At 39.1% G+C, this 14,166-nt stretch overlaps 29 non-coding genes across 29 annotated transcripts; 14 read left to right on the top strand and 15 right to left on the bottom strand.

The window, feature by feature from the left end:
• Nucleotides 1-61: 61 nt before the first annotated feature.
• LOC143077128 (5S ribosomal RNA) lies at nucleotides 62-180 on the bottom strand. Its single transcript, XR_012978895.1, has one exon. It is a non-coding gene; the product is annotated as a 5S ribosomal RNA (ribosomal RNA).
• Nucleotides 181-486: 306 nt separating this feature from the next.
• Trnar-ccu (transfer RNA arginine (anticodon CCU)) lies at nucleotides 487-559 on the top strand. Its single transcript has one exon. It is a non-coding gene; the product is annotated as a tRNA-Arg (tRNA).
• A 498-nt stretch (nucleotides 560-1,057) lies between these two features.
• Nucleotides 1,058-1,176, bottom strand: LOC143077126 (5S ribosomal RNA). Its single transcript, XR_012978893.1, has one exon. It is a non-coding gene; the product is annotated as a 5S ribosomal RNA (ribosomal RNA).
• A 306-nt stretch (nucleotides 1,177-1,482) lies between these two features.
• Nucleotides 1,483-1,555, top strand: Trnar-ccu (transfer RNA arginine (anticodon CCU)). Its single transcript has one exon. It is a non-coding gene; the product is annotated as a tRNA-Arg (tRNA).
• A 498-nt stretch (nucleotides 1,556-2,053) lies between these two features.
• Nucleotides 2,054-2,172, bottom strand: LOC143077125 (5S ribosomal RNA). Its single transcript, XR_012978892.1, has one exon. It is a non-coding gene; the product is annotated as a 5S ribosomal RNA (ribosomal RNA).
• Nucleotides 2,173-2,478: 306 nt separating this feature from the next.
• Trnar-ccu (transfer RNA arginine (anticodon CCU)) lies at nucleotides 2,479-2,551 on the top strand. Its single transcript has one exon. It is a non-coding gene; the product is annotated as a tRNA-Arg (tRNA).
• Nucleotides 2,552-3,049: 498 nt separating this feature from the next.
• On the bottom strand, nucleotides 3,050-3,168 carry LOC143077123 (5S ribosomal RNA). Its single transcript, XR_012978891.1, has one exon. It is a non-coding gene; the product is annotated as a 5S ribosomal RNA (ribosomal RNA).
• A 306-nt stretch (nucleotides 3,169-3,474) lies between these two features.
• Trnar-ccu (transfer RNA arginine (anticodon CCU)) lies at nucleotides 3,475-3,547 on the top strand. Its single transcript has one exon. It is a non-coding gene; the product is annotated as a tRNA-Arg (tRNA).
• Nucleotides 3,548-4,045: 498 nt separating this feature from the next.
• LOC143077122 (5S ribosomal RNA) lies at nucleotides 4,046-4,164 on the bottom strand. The gene has a single exon (XR_012978890.1). It is a non-coding gene; the product is annotated as a 5S ribosomal RNA (ribosomal RNA).
• A 306-nt stretch (nucleotides 4,165-4,470) lies between these two features.
• On the top strand, nucleotides 4,471-4,543 carry Trnar-ccu (transfer RNA arginine (anticodon CCU)). Its single transcript has one exon. It is a non-coding gene; the product is annotated as a tRNA-Arg (tRNA).
• A 498-nt stretch (nucleotides 4,544-5,041) lies between these two features.
• LOC143077121 (5S ribosomal RNA) lies at nucleotides 5,042-5,160 on the bottom strand. Its single transcript, XR_012978889.1, has one exon. It is a non-coding gene; the product is annotated as a 5S ribosomal RNA (ribosomal RNA).
• Nucleotides 5,161-5,466: 306 nt separating this feature from the next.
• On the top strand, nucleotides 5,467-5,539 carry Trnar-ccu (transfer RNA arginine (anticodon CCU)). The gene has a single exon. It is a non-coding gene; the product is annotated as a tRNA-Arg (tRNA).
• A 498-nt stretch (nucleotides 5,540-6,037) lies between these two features.
• LOC143077120 (5S ribosomal RNA) lies at nucleotides 6,038-6,156 on the bottom strand. The gene has a single exon (XR_012978888.1). It is a non-coding gene; the product is annotated as a 5S ribosomal RNA (ribosomal RNA).
• A 306-nt stretch (nucleotides 6,157-6,462) lies between these two features.
• Nucleotides 6,463-6,535, top strand: Trnar-ccu (transfer RNA arginine (anticodon CCU)). The gene has a single exon. It is a non-coding gene; the product is annotated as a tRNA-Arg (tRNA).
• Nucleotides 6,536-7,033: 498 nt separating this feature from the next.
• On the bottom strand, nucleotides 7,034-7,152 carry LOC143077112 (5S ribosomal RNA). The gene has a single exon (XR_012978880.1). It is a non-coding gene; the product is annotated as a 5S ribosomal RNA (ribosomal RNA).
• Nucleotides 7,153-7,458: 306 nt separating this feature from the next.
• Trnar-ccu (transfer RNA arginine (anticodon CCU)) lies at nucleotides 7,459-7,531 on the top strand. Its single transcript has one exon. It is a non-coding gene; the product is annotated as a tRNA-Arg (tRNA).
• A 498-nt stretch (nucleotides 7,532-8,029) lies between these two features.
• On the bottom strand, nucleotides 8,030-8,148 carry LOC143077100 (5S ribosomal RNA). The gene has a single exon (XR_012978869.1). It is a non-coding gene; the product is annotated as a 5S ribosomal RNA (ribosomal RNA).
• Nucleotides 8,149-8,454: 306 nt separating this feature from the next.
• Nucleotides 8,455-8,527, top strand: Trnar-ccu (transfer RNA arginine (anticodon CCU)). Its single transcript has one exon. It is a non-coding gene; the product is annotated as a tRNA-Arg (tRNA).
• Nucleotides 8,528-9,025: 498 nt separating this feature from the next.
• Nucleotides 9,026-9,144, bottom strand: LOC143077088 (5S ribosomal RNA). Its single transcript, XR_012978858.1, has one exon. It is a non-coding gene; the product is annotated as a 5S ribosomal RNA (ribosomal RNA).
• Nucleotides 9,145-9,450: 306 nt separating this feature from the next.
• Trnar-ccu (transfer RNA arginine (anticodon CCU)) lies at nucleotides 9,451-9,523 on the top strand. Its single transcript has one exon. It is a non-coding gene; the product is annotated as a tRNA-Arg (tRNA).
• A 498-nt stretch (nucleotides 9,524-10,021) lies between these two features.
• Nucleotides 10,022-10,140, bottom strand: LOC143077077 (5S ribosomal RNA). Its single transcript, XR_012978847.1, has one exon. It is a non-coding gene; the product is annotated as a 5S ribosomal RNA (ribosomal RNA).
• Nucleotides 10,141-10,446: 306 nt separating this feature from the next.
• On the top strand, nucleotides 10,447-10,519 carry Trnar-ccu (transfer RNA arginine (anticodon CCU)). Its single transcript has one exon. It is a non-coding gene; the product is annotated as a tRNA-Arg (tRNA).
• A 498-nt stretch (nucleotides 10,520-11,017) lies between these two features.
• Nucleotides 11,018-11,136, bottom strand: LOC143077162 (5S ribosomal RNA). Its single transcript, XR_012978929.1, has one exon. It is a non-coding gene; the product is annotated as a 5S ribosomal RNA (ribosomal RNA).
• Nucleotides 11,137-11,442: 306 nt separating this feature from the next.
• Nucleotides 11,443-11,515, top strand: Trnar-ccu (transfer RNA arginine (anticodon CCU)). Its single transcript has one exon. It is a non-coding gene; the product is annotated as a tRNA-Arg (tRNA).
• Nucleotides 11,516-12,013: 498 nt separating this feature from the next.
• On the bottom strand, nucleotides 12,014-12,132 carry LOC143077150 (5S ribosomal RNA). Its single transcript, XR_012978918.1, has one exon. It is a non-coding gene; the product is annotated as a 5S ribosomal RNA (ribosomal RNA).
• A 306-nt stretch (nucleotides 12,133-12,438) lies between these two features.
• Nucleotides 12,439-12,511, top strand: Trnar-ccu (transfer RNA arginine (anticodon CCU)). The gene has a single exon. It is a non-coding gene; the product is annotated as a tRNA-Arg (tRNA).
• Nucleotides 12,512-13,009: 498 nt separating this feature from the next.
• On the bottom strand, nucleotides 13,010-13,128 carry LOC143077138 (5S ribosomal RNA). Its single transcript, XR_012978906.1, has one exon. It is a non-coding gene; the product is annotated as a 5S ribosomal RNA (ribosomal RNA).
• A 306-nt stretch (nucleotides 13,129-13,434) lies between these two features.
• Nucleotides 13,435-13,507, top strand: Trnar-ccu (transfer RNA arginine (anticodon CCU)). The gene has a single exon. It is a non-coding gene; the product is annotated as a tRNA-Arg (tRNA).
• Nucleotides 13,508-14,005: 498 nt separating this feature from the next.
• On the bottom strand, nucleotides 14,006-14,124 carry LOC143077127 (5S ribosomal RNA). Its single transcript, XR_012978894.1, has one exon. It is a non-coding gene; the product is annotated as a 5S ribosomal RNA (ribosomal RNA).
• Between the last annotated feature and the right edge of the window lie 42 nt (nucleotides 14,125-14,166).

Raw genomic sequence — 14,166 nt, 5'->3', positions numbered from 1 at the left:
GACAGGTGAAGGAGCTACTGAGAAGAAGACAGGAACAGACAGAGAAAATTATAAAAAGGAATGTCTACAACACCCGGTATTCCCAGGCGGTCACCCATCCAAGTACTAACCGAGCTCGACGCTGCTTAACTGCGGTGATCGGACGAGAACCGGTGTTTTCAGCGTGATATGGTCGTAGACACTAAGGTGACTAAAATAAAGGCATATAAAGCTAAGAAACGCCGGAATGCATGGAATCATCACTTTGATATTGAAAATATTTAGAAACTGTTTTCGACATGAGATTTTTATACAGAAAACTTATGAAACTGATGAAATTTATACAGATATGAGATCAATCGATGAAATACAGTTTGCCATTTGTAGTTTCTGTCCTCCTTATTATTAATTTTCAAGTTCACTAGAAAGTTGATTTCAAGGATATGTGCGAATTTACAGAAACGACGTCCACGAATTACATGGGTATTAAAATGCACAACTACATACGCCTCCGTGGCCCAATGGATAAGGCACCGGCCTCCTAAGCCGGGGATTGCGGGTTCGAGTCCCGTCGGAGGTAGATAATTTTTACTAGCCTTACAACATATTCTGCCTAAATGCACTTTTTCGCAAAGATCCGTTGAAAAAAATGCCGTTATTGTAGCTACATAACGGCGTTTGAAATTAATTTTGTGCTTCGAAAGACTTACCAAACATGCAGCCATAACATTTCAGCGTCTTCGAATTCACCCTAGCGTCGCTATGACAATATTCGACAATGGAGAGGATAGACGTACTTCCTTGTGAAGTCATATTTCAGTCAAAGCGCAAATTAACGATTGTAAACTGAATATTTCGTGTTTTTCCTAATTTGACAAATTTACCGGTAAAGTTATATTCGTTACGACTTGTACATGTTGTAGTGACTTAGGAACTCGTCTGTCGACCTTTTTGTAACAGTTTTATCAAGGTAAATATGAACATGCAGGGACAAAATAAAATGAAGAAAAAAAAGAGGACAGGTGAAGGAGCTACTGAGAAGAAGACAGGAACAGACAGAGAAAATTATAAAAAGGAATGTCTACAACACCCGGTATTCCCAGGCGGTCACCCATCCAAGTACTAACCGAGCTCGACGCTGCTTAACTGCGGTGATCGGACGAGAACCGGTGTTTTCAGCGTGATATGGTCGTAGACACTAAGGTGACTAAAATAAAGGCATATAAAGCTAAGAAACGCCGGAATGCATGGAATCATCACTTTGATATTGAAAATATTTAGAAACTGTTTTCGACATGAGATTTTTATACAGAAAACTTATGAAACTGATGAAATTTATACAGATATGAGATCAATCGATGAAATACAGTTTGCCATTTGTAGTTTCTGTCCTCCTTATTATTAATTTTCAAGTTCACTAGAAAGTTGATTTCAAGGATATGTGCGAATTTACAGAAACGACGTCCACGAATTACATGGGTATTAAAATGCACAACTACATACGCCTCCGTGGCCCAATGGATAAGGCACCGGCCTCCTAAGCCGGGGATTGCGGGTTCGAGTCCCGTCGGAGGTAGACAATTTTTACTAGCCTTACAACATATTCTGCCTAAATGCACTTTTTCGCAAAGATCCGTTGAAAAAAATGCCGTTATTGTAGCTACATAACGGCGTTTGAAATTAATTTTGTGCTTCGAAAGACTTACCAAACATGCAGCCATAACATTTCAGCGTCTTCGAATTCACCCTAGCGTCGCTATGACAATATTCGACAATGGAGAGGATAGACGTACTTCCTTGTGAAGTCATATTTCAGTCAAAGCGCAAATTAACGATTGTAAACTGAATATTTCGTGTTTTTCCTAATTTGACAAATTTACCGGTAAAGTTATATTCGTTACGACTTGTACATGTTGTAGTGACTTAGGAACTCGTCTGTCGACCTTTTTGTAACAGTTTTATCAAGGTAAATATGAACATGCAGGGACAAAATAAAATGAAGAAAAAAAAGAGGACAGGTGAAGGAGCTACTGAGAAGAAGACAGGAACAGACAGAGAAAATTATAAAAAGGAATGTCTACAACACCCGGTATTCCCAGGCGGTCACCCATCCAAGTACTAACCGAGCTCGACGCTGCTTAACTGCGGTGATCGGACGAGAACCGGTGTTTTCAGCGTGATATGGTCGTAGACACTAAGGTGACTAAAATAAAGGCATATAAAGCTAAGAAACGCCGGAATGCATGGAATCATCACTTTGATATTGAAAATATTTAGAAACTGTTTTCGACATGAGATTTTTATACAGAAAACTTATGAAACTGATGAAATTTATACAGATATGAGATCAATCGATGAAATACAGTTTGCCATTTGTAGTTTCTGTCCTCCTTATTATTAATTTTCAAGTTCACTAGAAAGTTGATTTCAAGGATATGTGCGAATTTACAGAAACGACGTCCACGAATTACATGGGTATTAAAATGCACAACTACATACGCCTCCGTGGCCCAATGGATAAGGCACCGGCCTCCTAAGCCGGGGATTGCGGGTTCGAGTCCCGTCGGAGGTAGATAATTTTTACTAGCCTTACAACATATTCTGCCTAAATGCACTTTTTCGCAAAGATCCGTTGAAAAAAATGCCGTTATTGTAGCTACATAACGGCGTTTGAAATTAATTTTGTGCTTCGAAAGACTTACCAAACATGCAGCCATAACATTTCAGCGTCTTCGAATTCACCCTAGCGTCGCTATGACAATATTCGACAATGGAGAGGATAGACGTACTTCCTTGTGAAGTCATATTTCAGTCAAAGCGCAAATTAACGATTGTAAACTGAATATTTCGTGTTTTTCCTAATTTGACAAATTTACCGGTAAAGTTATATTCGTTACGACTTGTACATGTTGTAGTGACTTAGGAACTCGTCTGTCGACCTTTTTGTAACAGTTTTATCAAGGTAAATATGAACATGCAGGGACAAAATAAAATGAAGAAAAAAAAGAGGACAGGTGAAGGAGCTACTGAGAAGAAGACAGGAACAGACAGAGAAAATTATAAAAAGGAATGTCTACAACACCCGGTATTCCCAGGCGGTCACCCATCCAAGTACTAACCGAGCTCGACGCTGCTTAACTGCGGTGATCGGACGAGAACCGGTGTTTTCAGCGTGATATGGTCGTAGACACTAAGGTGACTAAAATAAAGGCATATAAAGCTAAGAAACGCCGGAATGCATGGAATCATCACTTTGATATTGAAAATATTTAGAAACTGTTTTCGACATGAGATTTTTATACAGAAAACTTATGAAACTGATGAAATTTATACAGATATGAGATCAATCGATGAAATACAGTTTGCCATTTGTAGTTTCTGTCCTCCTTATTATTAATTTTCAAGTTCACTAGAAAGTTGATTTCAAGGATATGTGCGAATTTACAGAAACGACGTCCACGAATTACATGGGTATTAAAATGCACAACTACATACGCCTCCGTGGCCCAATGGATAAGGCACCGGCCTCCTAAGCCGGGGATTGCGGGTTCGAGTCCCGTCGGAGGTAGACAATTTTTACTAGCCTTACAACATATTCTGCCTAAATGCACTTTTTCGCAAAGATCCGTTGAAAAAAATGCCGTTATTGTAGCTACATAACGGCGTTTGAAATTAATTTTGTGCTTCGAAAGACTTACCAAACATGCAGCCATAACATTTCAGCGTCTTCGAATTCACCCTAGCGTCGCTATGACAATATTCGACAATGGAGAGGATAGACGTACTTCCTTGTGAAGTCATATTTCAGTCAAAGCGCAAATTAACGATTGTAAACTGAATATTTCGTGTTTTTCCTAATTTGACAAATTTACCGGTAAAGTTATATTCGTTACGACTTGTACATGTTGTAGTGACTTAGGAACTCGTCTGTCGACCTTTTTGTAACAGTTTTATCAAGGTAAATATGAACATGCAGGGACAAAATAAAATGAAGAAAAAAAAGAGGACAGGTGAAGGAGCTACTGAGAAGAAGACAGGAACAGACAGAGAAAATTATAAAAAGGAATGTCTACAACACCCGGTATTCCCAGGCGGTCACCCATCCAAGTACTAACCGAGCTCGACGCTGCTTAACTGCGGTGATCGGACGAGAACCGGTGTTTTCAGCGTGATATGGTCGTAGACACTAAGGTGACTAAAATAAAGGCATATAAAGCTGAGAAACGCCGGAATGCATGGAATCATCACTTTGATATTGAAAATATTTAGAAACTGTTTTCGACATGAGATTTTTATACAGAAAACTTATGAAACTGATGAAATTTATACAGATATGAGATCAATCGATGAAATACAGTTTGCCATTTGTAGTTTCTGTCCTCCTTATTATTAATTTTCAAGTTCACTAGAAAGTTGATTTCAAGGATATGTGCGAATTTACAGAAACGACGTCCACGAATTACATGGGTATTAAAATGCACAACTACATACGCCTCCGTGGCCCAATGGATAAGGCACCGGCCTCCTAAGCCGGGGATTGCGGGTTCGAGTCCCGTCGGAGGTAGATAATTTTTACTAGCCTTACAACATATTCTGCCTAAATGCACTTTTTCGCAAAGATCCGTTGAAAAAAATGCCGTTATTGTAGCTACATAACGGCGTTTGAAATTAATTTTGTGCTTCGAAAGACTTACCAAACATGCAGCCATAACATTTCAGCGTCTTCGAATTCACCCTAGCGTCGCTATGACAATATTCGACAATGGAGAGGATAGACGTACTTCCTTGTGAAGTCATATTTCAGTCAAAGCGCAAATTAACGATTGTAAACTGAATATTTCGTGTTTTTCCTAATTTGACAAATTTACCGGTAAAGTTATATTCGTTACGACTTGTACATGTTGTAGTGACTTAGGAACTCGTCTGTCGACCTTTTTGTAACAGTTTTATCAAGGTAAATATGAACATGCAGGGACAAAATAAAATGAAGAAAAAAAAGAGGACAGGTGAAGGAGCTACTGAGAAGAAGACAGGAACAGACAGAGAAAATTATAAAAAGGAATGTCTACAACACCCGGTATTCCCAGGCGGTCACCCATCCAAGTACTAACCGAGCTCGACGCTGCTTAACTGCGGTGATCGGACGAGAACCGGTGTTTTCAGCGTGATATGGTCGTAGACACTAAGGTGACTAAAATAAAGGCATATAAAGCTAAGAAACGCCGGAATGCATGGAATCATCACTTTGATATTGAAAATATTTAGAAACTGTTTTCGACATGAGATTTTTATACAGAAAACTTATGAAACTGATGAAATTTATACAGATATGAGATCAATCGATGAAATACAGTTTGCCATTTGTAGTTTCTGTCCTCCTTATTATTAATTTTCAAGTTCACTAGAAAGTTGATTTCAAGGATATGTGCGAATTTACAGAAACGACGTCCACGAATTACATGGGTATTAAAATGCACAACTACATACGCCTCCGTGGCCCAATGGATAAGGCACCGGCCTCCTAAGCCGGGGATTGCGGGTTCGAGTCCCGTCGGAGGTAGACAATTTTTACTAGCCTTACAACATATTCTGCCTAAATGCACTTTTTCGCAAAGATCCGTTGAAAAAAATGCCGTTATTGTAGCTACATAACGGCGTTTGAAATTAATTTTGTGCTTCGAAAGACTTACCAAACATGCAGCCATAACATTTCAGCGTCTTCGAATTCACCCTAGCGTCGCTATGACAATATTCGACAATGGAGAGGATAGACGTACTTCCTTGTGAAGTCATATTTCAGTCAAAGCGCAAATTAACGATTGTAAACTGAATATTTCGTGTTTTTCCTAATTTGACAAATTTACCGGTAAAGTTATATTCGTTACGACTTGTACATGTTGTAGTGACTTAGGAACTCGTCTGTCGACCTTTTTGTAACAGTTTTATCAAGGTAAATATGAACATGCAGGGACAAAATAAAATGAAGAAAAAAAAGAGGACAGGTGAAGGAGCTACTGAGAAGAAGACAGGAACAGACAGAGAAAATTATAAAAAGGAATGTCTACAACACCCGGTATTCCCAGGCGGTCACCCATCCAAGTACTAACCGAGCTCGACGCTGCTTAACTGCGGTGATCGGACGAGAACCGGTGTTTTCAGCGTGATATGGTCGTAGACACTAAGGTGACTAAAATAAAGGCATATAAAGCTAAGAAACGCCGGAATGCATGGAATCATCACTTTGATATTGAAAATATTTAGAAACTGTTTTCGACATGAGATTTTTATACAGAAAACTTATGAAACTGATGAAATTTATACAGATATGAGATCAATCGATGAAATACAGTTTGCCATTTGTAGTTTCTGTCCTCCTTATTATTAATTTTCAAGTTCACTAGAAAGTTGATTTCAAGGATATGTGCGAATTTACAGAAACGACGTCCACGAATTACATGGGTATTAAAATGCACAACTACATACGCCTCCGTGGCCCAATGGATAAGGCACCGGCCTCCTAAGCCGGGGATTGCGGGTTCGAGTCCCGTCGGAGGTAGACAATTTTTACTAGCCTTACAACATATTCTGCCTAAATGCACTTTTTCGCAAAGATCCGTTGAAAAAAATGCCGTTATTGTAGCTACATAACGGCGTTTGAAATTAATTTTGTGCTTCGAAAGACTTACCAAACATGCAGCCATAACATTTCAGCGTCTTCGAATTCACCCTAGCGTCGCTATGACAATATTCGACAATGGAGAGGATAGACGTACTTCCTTGTGAAGTCATATTTCAGTCAAAGCGCAAATTAACGATTGTAAACTGAATATTTCGTGTTTTTCCTAATTTGACAAATTTACCGGTAAAGTTATATTCGTTACGACTTGTACATGTTGTAGTGACTTAGGAACTCGTCTGTCGACCTTTTTGTAACAGTTTTATCAAGGTAAATATGAACATGCAGGGACAAAATAAAATGAAGAAAAAAAAGAGGACAGGTGAAGGAGCTACTGAGAAGAAGACAGGAACAGACAGAGAAAATTATAAAAAGGAATGTCTACAACACCCGGTATTCCCAGGCGGTCACCCATCCAAGTACTAACCGAGCTCGACGCTGCTTAACTGCGGTGATCGGACGAGAACCGGTGTTTTCAGCGTGATATGGTCGTAGACACTAAGGTGACTAAAATAAAGGCATATAAAGCTGAGAAACGCCGGAATGCATGGAATCATCACTTTGATATTGAAAATATTTAGAAACTGTTTTCGACATGAGATTTTTATACAGAAAACTTATGAAACTGATGAAATTTATACAGATATGAGATCAATCGATGAAATACAGTTTGCCATTTGTAGTTTCTGTCCTCCTTATTATTAATTTTCAAGTTCACTAGAAAGTTGATTTCAAGGATATGTGCGAATTTACAGAAACGACGTCCACGAATTACATGGGTATTAAAATGCACAACTACATACGCCTCCGTGGCCCAATGGATAAGGCACCGGCCTCCTAAGCCGGGGATTGCGGGTTCGAGTCCCGTCGGAGGTAGATAATTTTTACTAGCCTTACAACATATTCTGCCTAAATGCACTTTTTCGCAAAGATCCGTTGAAAAAAATGCCGTTATTGTAGCTACATAACGGCGTTTGAAATTAATTTTGTGCTTCGAAAGACTTACCAAACATGCAGCCATAACATTTCAGCGTCTTCGAATTCACCCTAGCGTCGCTATGACAATATTCGACAATGGAGAGGATAGACGTACTTCCTTGTGAAGTCATATTTCAGTCAAAGCGCAAATTAACGATTGTAAACTGAATATTTCGTGTTTTTCCTAATTTGACAAATTTACCGGTAAAGTTATATTCGTTACGACTTGTACATGTTGTAGTGACTTAGGAACTCGTCTGTCGACCTTTTTGTAACAGTTTTATCAAGGTAAATATGAACATGCAGGGACAAAATAAAATGAAGAAAAAAAAGAGGACAGGTGAAGGAGCTACTGAGAAGAAGACAGGAACAGACAGAGAAAATTATAAAAAGGAATGTCTACAACACCCGGTATTCCCAGGCGGTCACCCATCCAAGTACTAACCGAGCTCGACGCTGCTTAACTGCGGTGATCGGACGAGAACCGGTGTTTTCAGCGTGATATGGTCGTAGACACTAAGGTGACTAAAATAAAGGCATATAAAGCTAAGAAACGCCGGAATGCATGGAATCATCACTTTGATATTGAAAATATTTAGAAACTGTTTTCGACATGAGATTTTTATACAGAAAACTTATGAAACTGATGAAATTTATACAGATATGAGATCAATCGATGAAATACAGTTTGCCATTTGTAGTTTCTGTCCTCCTTATTATTAATTTTCAAGTTCACTAGAAAGTTGATTTCAAGGATATGTGCGAATTTACAGAAACGACGTCCACGAATTACATGGGTATTAAAATGCACAACTACATACGCCTCCGTGGCCCAATGGATAAGGCACCGGCCTCCTAAGCCGGGGATTGCGGGTTCGAGTCCCGTCGGAGGTAGATAATTTTTACTAGCCTTACAACATATTCTGCCTAAATGCACTTTTTCGCAAAGATCCGTTGAAAAAAATGCCGTTATTGTAGCTACATAACGGCGTTTGAAATTAATTTTGTGCTTCGAAAGACTTACCAAACATGCAGCCATAACATTTCAGCGTCTTCGAATTCACCCTAGCGTCGCTATGACAATATTCGACAATGGAGAGGATAGACGTACTTCCTTGTGAAGTCATATTTCAGTCAAAGCGCAAATTAACGATTGTAAACTGAATATTTCGTGTTTTTCCTAATTTGACAAATTTACCGGTAAAGTTATATTCGTTACGACTTGTACATGTTGTAGTGACTTAGGAACTCGTCTGTCGACCTTTTTGTAACAGTTTTATCAAGGTAAATATGAACATGCAGGGACAAAATAAAATGAAGAAAAAAAAGAGGACAGGTGAAGGAGCTACTGAGAAGAAGACAGGAACAGACAGAGAAAATTATAAAAAGGAATGTCTACAACACCCGGTATTCCCAGGCGGTCACCCATCCAAGTACTAACCGAGCTCGACGCTGCTTAACTGCGGTGATCGGACGAGAACCGGTGTTTTCAGCGTGATATGGTCGTAGACACTAAGGTGACTAAAATAAAGGCATATAAAGCTAAGAAACGCCGGAATGCATGGAATCATCACTTTGATATTGAAAATATTTAGAAACTGTTTTCGACATGAGATTTTTATACAGAAAACTTATGAAACTGATGAAATTTATACAGATATGAGATCAATCGATGAAATACAGTTTGCCATTTGTAGTTTCTGTCCTCCTTATTATTAATTTTCAAGTTCACTAGAAAGTTGATTTCAAGGATATGTGCGAATTTACAGAAACGACGTCCACGAATTACATGGGTATTAAAATGCACAACTACATACGCCTCCGTGGCCCAATGGATAAGGCACCGGCCTCCTAAGCCGGGGATTGCGGGTTCGAGTCCCGTCGGAGGTAGACAATTTTTACTAGCCTTACAACATATTCTGCCTAAATGCACTTTTTCGCAAAGATCCGTTGAAAAAAATGCCGTTATTGTAGCTACATAACGGCGTTTGAAATTAATTTTGTGCTTCGAAAGACTTACCAAACATGCAGCCATAACATTTCAGCGTCTTCGAATTCACCCTAGCGTCGCTATGACAATATTCGACAATGGAGAGGATAGACGTACTTCCTTGTGAAGTCATATTTCAGTCAAAGCGCAAATTAACGATTGTAAACTGAATATTTCGTGTTTTTCCTAATTTGACAAATTTACCGGTAAAGTTATATTCGTTACGACTTGTACATGTTGTAGTGACTTAGGAACTCGTCTGTCGACCTTTTTGTAACAGTTTTATCAAGGTAAATATGAACATGCAGGGACAAAATAAAATGAAGAAAAAAAAGAGGACAGGTGAAGGAGCTACTGAGAAGAAGACAGGAACAGACAGAGAAAATTATAAAAAGGAATGTCTACAACACCCGGTATTCCCAGGCGGTCACCCATCCAAGTACTAACCGAGCTCGACGCTGCTTAACTGCGGTGATCGGACGAGAACCGGTGTTTTCAGCGTGATATGGTCGTAGACACTAAGGTGACTAAAATAAAGGCATATAAAGCTGAGAAACGCCGGAATGCATGGAATCATCACTTTGATATTGAAAATATTTAGAAACTGTTTTCGACATGAGATTTTTATACAGAAAACTTATGAAACTGATGAAATTTATACAGATATGAGATCAATCGATGAAATACAGTTTGCCATTTGTAGTTTCTGTCCTCCTTATTATTAATTTTCAAGTTCACTAGAAAGTTGATTTCAAGGATATGTGCGAATTTACAGAAACGACGTCCACGAATTACATGGGTATTAAAATGCACAACTACATACGCCTCCGTGGCCCAATGGATAAGGCACCGGCCTCCTAAGCCGGGGATTGCGGGTTCGAGTCCCGTCGGAGGTAGATAATTTTTACTAGCCTTACAACATATTCTGCCTAAATGCACTTTTTCGCAAAGATCCGTTGAAAAAAATGCCGTTATTGTAGCTACATAACGGCGTTTGAAATTAATTTTGTGCTTCGAAAGACTTACCAAACATGCAGCCATAACATTTCAGCGTCTTCGAATTCACCCTAGCGTCGCTATGACAATATTCGACAATGGAGAGGATAGACGTACTTCCTTGTGAAGTCATATTTCAGTCAAAGCGCAAATTAACGATTGTAAACTGAATATTTCGTGTTTTTCCTAATTTGACAAATTTACCGGTAAAGTTATATTCGTTACGACTTGTACATGTTGTAGTGACTTAGGAACTCGTCTGTCGACCTTTTTGTAACAGTTTTATCAAGGTAAATATGAACATGCAGGGACAAAATAAAATGAAGAAAAAAAAGAGGACAGGTGAAGGAGCTACTGAGAAGAAGACAGGAACAGACAGAGAAAATTATAAAAAGGAATGTCTACAACACCCGGTATTCCCAGGCGGTCACCCATCCAAGTACTAACCGAGCTCGACGCTGCTTAACTGCGGTGATCGGACGAGAACCGGTGTTTTCAGCGTGATATGGTCGTAGACACTAAGGTGACTAAAATAAAGGCATATAAAGCTAAGAAACGCCGGAATGCATGGAATCATCACTTTGATATTGAAAATATTTAGAAACTGTTTTCGACATGAGATTTTTATACAGAAAACTTATGAAACTGATGAAATTTATACAGATATGAGATCAATCGATGAAATACAGTTTGCCATTTGTAGTTTCTGTCCTCCTTATTATTAATTTTCAAGTTCACTAGAAAGTTGATTTCAAGGATATGTGCGAATTTACAGAAACGACGTCCACGAATTACATGGGTATTAAAATGCACAACTACATACGCCTCCGTGGCCCAATGGATAAGGCACCGGCCTCCTAAGCCGGGGATTGCGGGTTCGAGTCCCGTCGGAGGTAGACAATTTTTACTAGCCTTACAACATATTCTGCCTAAATGCACTTTTTCGCAAAGATCCGTTGAAAAAAATGCCGTTATTGTAGCTACATAACGGCGTTTGAAATTAATTTTGTGCTTCGAAAGACTTACCAAACATGCAGCCATAACATTTCAGCGTCTTCGAATTCACCCTAGCGTCGCTATGACAATATTCGACAATGGAGAGGATAGACGTACTTCCTTGTGAAGTCATATTTCAGTCAAAGCGCAAATTAACGATTGTAAACTGAATATTTCGTGTTTTTCCTAATTTGACAAATTTACCGGTAAAGTTATATTCGTTACGACTTGTACATGTTGTAGTGACTTAGGAACTCGTCTGTCGACCTTTTTGTAACAGTTTTATCAAGGTAAATATGAACATGCAGGGACAAAATAAAATGAAGAAAAAAAAGAGGACAGGTGAAGGAGCTACTGAGAAGAAGACAGGAACAGACAGAGAAAATTATAAAAAGGAATGTCTACAACACCCGGTATTCCCAGGCGGTCACCCATCCAAGTACTAACCGAGCTCGACGCTGCTTAACTGCGGTGATCGGACGAGAACCGGTGTTTTCAGCGTGATATGGTCGTAGACACTAAGGTGACTAAAATAAAGGCATATAAAGCTGAGAAACGCCGGAATGCATGGAATCATCACTTTGATATTGAAAATATTTAGAAACTGTTTTCGACATGAGATTTTTATACAGAAAACTTATGAAACTGATGAAATTTATACAGATATGAGATCAATCGATGAAATACAGTTTGCCATTTGTAGTTTCTGTCCTCCTTATTATTAATTTTCAAGTTCACTAGAAAGTTGATTTCAAGGATATGTGCGAATTTACAGAAACGACGTCCACGAATTACATGGGTATTAAAATGCACAACTACATACGCCTCCGTGGCCCAATGGATAAGGCACCGGCCTCCTAAGCCGGGGATTGCGGGTTCGAGTCCCGTCGGAGGTAGATAATTTTTACTAGCCTTACAACATATTCTGCCTAAATGCACTTTTTCGCAAAGATCCGTTGAAAAAAATGCCGTTATTGTAGCTACATAACGGCGTTTGAAATTAATTTTGTGCTTCGAAAGACTTACCAAACATGCAGCCATAACATTTCAGCGTCTTCGAATTCACCCTAGCGTCGCTATGACAATATTCGACAATGGAGAGGATAGACGTACTTCCTTGTGAAGTCATATTTCAGTCAAAGCGCAAATTAACGATTGTAAACTGAATATTTCGTGTTTTTCCTAATTTGACAAATTTACCGGTAAAGTTATATTCGTTACGACTTGTACATGTTGTAGTGACTTAGGAACTCGTCTGTCGACCTTTTTGTAACAGTTTTATCAAGGTAAATATGAACATGCAGGGACAAAATAAAATGAAGAAAAAAAAGAGGACAGGTGAAGGAGCTACTGAGAAGAAGACAGGAACAGACAGAGAAAATTATAAAAAGGAATGTCTACAACACCCGGTATTCCCAGGCGGTCACCCATCCAAGTACTAACCGAGCTCGACGCTGCTTAACTGCGGTGATCGGACGAGAACCGGTGTTTTCAGCGTGATATGGTCGTAGACACTAAGGTGACTAAAATAAAGGCATATAAAGCTAAGAAACGCCGGAATGCATGGAATCATCACTTTGATATTGAAAATATTTAGAAACTGTTTTCGACATGAGATTTTTATACAGAAAACTTATGAAACTGATGAAATTTATACAGATATGAGATCAATCGATGAAATACAGTTTGCCATTTGTAGTTTCTGTCCTCCTTATTATTAATTTTCAAGTTCACTAGAAAGTTGATTTCAAGGATATGTGCGAATTTACAGAAACGACGTCCACGAATTACATGGGTATTAAAATGCACAACTACATACGCCTCCGTGGCCCAATGGATAAGGCACCGGCCTCCTAAGCCGGGGATTGCGGGTTCGAGTCCCGTCGGAGGTAGACAATTTTTACTAGCCTTACAACATATTCTGCCTAAATGCACTTTTTCGCAAAGATCCGTTGAAAAAAATGCCGTTATTGTAGCTACATAACGGCGTTTGAAATTAATTTTGTGCTTCGAAAGACTTACCAAACATGCAGCCATAACATTTCAGCGTCTTCGAATTCACCCTAGCGTCGCTATGACAATATTCGACAATGGAGAGGATAGACGTACTTCCTTGTGAAGTCATATTTCAGTCAAAGCGCAAATTAACGATTGTAAACTGAATATTTCGTGTTTTTCCTAATTTGACAAATTTACCGGTAAAGTTATATTCGTTACGACTTGTACATGTTGTAGTGACTTAGGAACTCGTCTGTCGACCTTTTTGTAACAGTTTTATCAAGGTAAATATGAACATGCAGGGACAAAATAAAATGAAGAAAAAAAAGAGGACAGGTGAAGGAGCTACTGAGAAGAAGACAGGAACAGACAGAGAAAATTATAAAAAGGAATGTCTACAACACCCGGTATTCCCAGGCGGTCACCCATCCAAGTACTAACCGAGCTCGACGCTGCTTAACTGCGGTGATCGGACGAGAACCGGTGTTTTCAGCGTGATATGGTCGTAGACACTAAGGTGACTAAAATAAAGGCATATAAAGCTGAGAAACGC

Source organism: Mytilus galloprovincialis, chromosome 5 (assembly GCF_965363235.1).
Source record: "Mytilus galloprovincialis chromosome 5, xbMytGall1.hap1.1, whole genome shotgun sequence".
Classification (NCBI taxonomy): Eukaryota; Metazoa; Mollusca; class Bivalvia; order Mytilida; family Mytilidae; genus Mytilus; species Mytilus galloprovincialis.
Note: the sequence above shows the minus strand (reverse complement) of the source record. Positions and strands in the feature narration are given on the sequence as shown.